The following is a 6,000-nucleotide window of genomic DNA, read 5'->3' as shown; positions in this document are numbered from 1 at the left end:
CTGAAGAAATTGAATTTATGGTTTAAAATCTGTATCAATTTGCCTGCATCCAATCTGGAGCTTAAAACCACACAGGAGGTTAAACAGGGAAAGTTTAAAATGAAGAATCATCAAACTCTGATAAAAGAGGACCTATAAGATAAAACCAGTGCTGGCAAGGATGTGGAGTAACTGGAACTCCCTTACATTGCTGGTGGGAATGCAACATGGTACAGCCAGTTTGGAGAACATTTTGGCAGTCTCTTATAAAGTTTAACAGATCCTTACCATTCGATTCAGCACTGCCACTCGTAGATATTTACTTAAGAGAAATAAAAAGCTATGTCAAGACAAAGACTTGTCCTTAAATGTTTATAGATGACTTAGGCATAAGAGCCAAAAATTGAAGCCGCCCAAATATTTACCAACTGGTAAATGGATAAACAAATTACAGTATATACAGAGATTAGGAAATCATTCAGCAATAAAAAATGACAAACTACTGATAAGCACAATGTGGATGAATCTCAAAACATAATGCTAAGTGAAAGACATTAGACCTAATGACTACATACGATATAATTTATATACATTCTAGAAAAGGTACAGTTATAGAGACAGAAATTAGATCACTGTTAGGGGCCAGGGATTAGAGGAATGTATCGAAGGTACAGATGCACAAGAAAACTCCTGTGGTCTGAATGTGGCCTCCACCACCCCAGATTCATATGTTGAATCCTAACTCCCAAAGTTGATGGTCTTAGGAGGTGGGGCCCTTGGGAGGTGATTAGGACATGAGGGCAGAGCCCGTATGAATGGGATTCACGCTTTATAAAAGAGGCTCCAGAGAGATTCCCTAGCCCCTTCCACTGTGTGAGGTTACAGAGAGAATGTACCAGCTATGAACCAGGAAGCAGGCCTTTGCTAGAACTTGACCATACTGGCACTTTGATCTTGGACTTCCCAGCCTCCAAAACTGGGAGGAATCAGTGTATGTTCTTTACAAGTGGTATTTTGTTATAGCAGCCTAAACAGCCTAGACAGGAACATTCTGGGGAGATGGAAATAGTGTTTTTAGTATGTACGTTTCTCAGAGCTCAACAAATTGTACATTTAAAACTGGTAATTTTATAGTTTGTAAATTATTTCTCAATAAAACTAATTTTAAAAAATTAGTAATGGCAACCCTCTAGACCACCCTAATTAAAATAGAATCCCTGCAGATAAGGCCCACATGCCTTAGGGCCTTATTCTAAGTGCAGTCTGGGTTGAAAATGACTGCCCTATGCAGAAAGAACATCTGTGTGAAGGCCAGCTTCACTGAGGCATCTCAAATGGTATGGTATCAATAGGAACCTTTTCTTCAACAACTCCTCCCACTGGCCTCTGTTAAAGCATCAGGCGGGCTCCCTCCACATCTCAGGCTGACTCTTACTTTCCAATCACTTTGTTATTCTAACAGTCTTCTTCTGGTTACAAAAATTCCATGCTGTTTATTTCTAAAATTCCACTCTCCTTTCAGTATCACCCCCTGCAAGGCAGGGCAGGGTGTTGGGATCTGAGCCTGCAGAACTGGAAGGGGATGGGCATGCTCTGTGGCCCCCACCCTTTCTTTTCTCTGCAATTACCTGGTGAGGGGAAGAAGAGCCAGGCTGCAGTTCAGGAGGTCCCCAAGACCACCCTCAAGTTCCATGATTCTCTAGAAGGACTCACGGAACTCAGAAAAGTGACTGTACTCACCATTATGACGTATTACAGCAAACGGAAGAGCTGTGTTGGGCAGAGTCCAAGAGCGACCAGGTGTGATTTTCCATTGGTCCTCTCCCAGTGGAGTCATGGAACTGTGCTTACTTCTCCCAGCAGTGATGTGTGGCAACGTGCCCAGGTTATCGCTACCAGGGAAGCTCACCCCGGCCTTGGTACCCAAGGTTTTTGTTGGGGGTCGGTCATGTCAGCATGGCTGACCACATATATGACTGACTTCAGTCTCCAGCCCTTAGAGGTCAAGCTGATACCATATGGCCCAAGGCCTCCATCATAAATCACATTGTTGGCGTAGACTATTCCTTGTGGTCCAAGGCAACCAGGTAAACAAAGACACTGATCAGGCAGGCTCTTCCACGGGCTCAGAGGTTAACTGAGGAGCCTCACGTGGGTCCAGGCTTTCTTTGGGCAAAAAGGTTAACCCTTTACTGCACGCTGGTTTACCTTTATGTGTCTGCTGATAGCAGGAGTTGGTTCCCCTTGCAGGTCTGACTCATTGTCTACATAGATCCCATATGAATGCTGGTAGCCCCTCGGACCTGGAGAATCTGGGAACTTGGTTGCTTACAGTGCCCTGTATCCGTTGTTATCACAGCACCACTTTGTAACCTCGGGAGTCAGAAATGGATCTCAATCAGCATTTCGTACCATCCCATTAACACAGCAACACATACAATTTAACATTGAATTCAAGACATTCCTTATTTTAAAAAAAAAAATCACTTGGCCATTTTTCCGTAGTGCAAACTCCCACTTCCTCAGTTCCTCTACTGCCTTCGTTTTAGGAGGAAAAGCAGATCCTTCCAATTTCAGTTCCTTACCGTCCCCACTACCAAAGTTTAGCTCCAAGCCAAACTCTGCAAGTCCAAACCCATTTGGGAACTGGACAGAATGAAAGAGCCTTTCATTTTTCCAGGATCCACCCTCAAAAAGTCACTTGTGATGGTAGATAGCAATTTCTATCCCTATGTTACAATTACTGTTGCATTATTAGTCATTAACCATGGATGTTCCCCTTTTCAGTTGACCCTCCACTGCTTCTAACATGCTGCATGAACTATGGTTTGGTGCCTAAATTCTGATGGCTGACAGAACACCCACTGGGACCAGGCATTTGTTGAGTTTTTACTTATGTTCTCATGGCCATGAGCGTCTGTCGGTGAGGCAATCGTCTTTGCAGTGAGATAATGTCGCCCGTGTTTTACTGTTTGTCTTACTGAATAGCTTTGATTTGCTTTAAGTAAATATCTTATGAGAGTGTCTTTCAGTTGAATTGCTTCTGCAGATGACATGCAGCGTTTCATACATACTGTTTCCATCTGAAAACAGCTAAGCATGCCTGCACTGAGGAGACATCCCTCAGTGTGTGATGGAGCAAGGCAGATACATACACAGGACTGGGGGCTCTGTCCTGCAGCAGGACAGAGGGTTTGCCCTCAGGGCCAAGGCATGCATCTAGTGAGAAACCACGTGGGCGACCACAGGCCCGCTGAGGCACAGGTGGTCCCAGGAACAGTACAGGCAGACCTCATTTTATTGTACTTTGCTTTACTGTGCTCTACAGATATTTTACAAAATTGAAGGTTTGTGACAACCCTGCGTGGAGCAAGTGTCTCAGTGCCATTTTTCCAACAGCATTTGCTCATTTTGTGTTTCTGTATCACATTTTGGTAATTCTCAAAATATTTCAGACTTTTTCATGATTGTATTTGTTGTCATGATCTGTGATCAGTGATCTTTGATGTTACCGCTACACCTTGCTGAAGGCTCAGATGATAGTTAGCATTTTTTAGCATTAAGGTATTTCAAAATTAAGGTATGTACGTTATTTTTTTAGATGTAATGCTATTGCACATTGAACATAACTTTTATATGCACTGGGAAATCAAAAAATTTGTGACTTGCTTTGTTGTGACATTCACTCTGTGGTGATCGTCTGGAACCAAATCCACCATATCTCTGAGGTCCGCCTGTACTGTGATTTGAAGGAAAACACGGTGGATGCAGTAAGACCAACTGCTCAAAACTCCGTGCTTTCCAGAACTTAGTTCTCGGGCAGGATCTGAAGCAGACAGAGTTCAGCTGTGAATAACCAGAGTCACACTTGCTGACCAGACTGTGATTGACGTGCAGGCTGGCTTCACAGACATGTGGCCTGCTTGGGCTGTAATGCTCTGTGGCTTCTGTCCTGAAGTTCTGAATTATTTTAGTTTTGAATTTGTGTTTTGTAAGTGAAGTCTGATGGGACAATGAAACATGGGCCCGGGGTTTGGAGGCTCCTCAGATAGCGGTTTTTGCCTTTTAGCGTGGCTTATAATTTTTCTGTCGTGAGCCGGGACATGGAGTACTGGGTACAAGGAACTGAAGGAAACAGGCCATTAGTGTGAGGCTTTGTGTTTATCTGGCTTGGGGTTGGGCTGTGTTTTCTGTTTGCTGGAGCTGAAGGTGTTAGAGGCTAATCTTTCCTCCAGTGTCCTTGTTTTTACCTCTCCTGTTGCCCTTGGATTTCCCCAGAGGCTTCTTAAATCTTCTGAGAGGCACAGTTCTCCCAGGAGTATCCCCCAGTTGTTATAGGGAGCCCTAGTGATGTGGATGGAAGGTGATATGGAGGGAAAGCGTCTATGGTCCTGTGATTAGATCACAGCCCTTTTAGTGAGCCTGGGTCCAGGCTGTGACCTTCACAAGAGCTTCTCAGTTTTGTTTTGTTTGCTTCCGTTTTCGGCAAGACAGGGAGGCTAGAAAGGGCTGAGTTGGGTATTTCCATTCCCCCAGGTTGGTTAGAATCTGGGAAAACCTCAGCAGGTTAGGCTCTGGTAAATTGGTTTCTTTTGAGGCCAGGCCTTGTTAATTAAGAAGAATGGAATTCTCCAGGTGTATTTAATAAAGGCTATTTTCCCCCTCCCCTGCTCAGAAGTAGGAGGGGCTTTTTCTCTGATCTTCCCTGTGAGAGCCTGGCAGGGCTCCTTCAGGTAACACACAGAAGTGTGGGCGCCTCCCGGGAGCTTTAACTCTCCAGCAAGTCAGCAAATACACTTCAGCCTTTCCTTCCCGGGCACTGGTTTCCACGGACGTTTCTGCTCTGGTAAGTTGTGATTCTCTGCGTCTGCCTGTCGGTCTCTCCAGATTTGGGGGCAGTGGCTTGTCCTGTGACCTCAGTTCTCTGACGGACCTAAGAGGAGTTGTTGAATTTTGGTTTGTTCGGCTTTCTTGGTTATTTTGTGGAGGAGAGAGAGAACTTTCAAGCCTCATTATGGGCAGAGCTAGAAACTGGAATTCGAATTTCTAGAATTTCTAGAAATTCTAATTTCTAGAAGTTATATGAGAAGCAGTATGGTTGTGGGAAAGAGCATGGGCTTTGGAGATGTGGACTGTTCGCTGCCCTACCTCTCCTGGCTGCTTCACTGAAAGCCTCACTACTTAGAGCGCGGTCCATGAACTGGCCGTATCCCCCAAACTCAGGAGGAGCTTGTTAGAAAAGCTGCCTCTCGGGCCCCATTCCAGACCTGCTGAATCAGAGCCGACAGTGTAACAAGACCCCCAGGGGATCCCTGTGCATGTTAACATTGGAAAAGCTCTGACTGGAAGTTACTTCACACCTTTGAGCATTCATTTTTTACCTTAGTTCCCAAACTGTGCACTGAGGCACCCTAGTGAATTCACAGGGGGTTCTCTGGGATACTTTTACATTTCTTGGGAAACACAACAACATGGGTCCAATGCTGTGTGAACCACTAGCTTGAGACGGTTCATTTTCAATCTTAAATCACTACGTGCCTTCTGTTGATGTCATGTTAATGACAAGCAAAAATTGCAGCTGTGATAAAATACTAGCACTGTATGAAAGGAATGTGGAAGGAGAAATGAGTTGGCCGTTGTATCTGATTCTAAAATCTGTGAAGATGTGCAGGGCCCAACAGGTGCTAAAGTAGTTAGACTATCAATGTGGATTAAATTGTTTGAACCTGACTACATAATAAATAGAACAGTTAGGTATTTCCTTTACTAGGGATGCTGACACGCTAGGAGGACCATGAACTGAGAACGTTTGGGAACCTCTGGTTTAACATTTGGTTCATTACTTTGTAACTGAACCAAACGGGTCCACTGGCCTGTGCAAAGTAAAGCCAGTCTACTGACACCAGGTCGTGGTGAAGGAAAGTGCGGTTTATCGCAGGGCACCAAGCAAGGAGTCCAGGCTTTCAGGGAAAGGTTTTTTTTTTTTGCTGTACGCGGGCCTCTCACTGCTGTGGCCTCTCC

The sequence above is a fragment of the Aethalodelphis obliquidens genome, unplaced genomic scaffold (genome assembly GCF_003676395.1).
Source record: "Aethalodelphis obliquidens isolate GAN/ISIS:26980383/991018 unplaced genomic scaffold, ASM367639v1 scaffold5, whole genome shotgun sequence".
Lineage (NCBI taxonomy): Eukaryota > Metazoa > Chordata > Mammalia > Artiodactyla > Delphinidae > Aethalodelphis > Aethalodelphis obliquidens.
The sequence above is the reverse complement of the archived record's forward strand: the minus strand, read 5'-3'. Positions refer to the sequence as shown.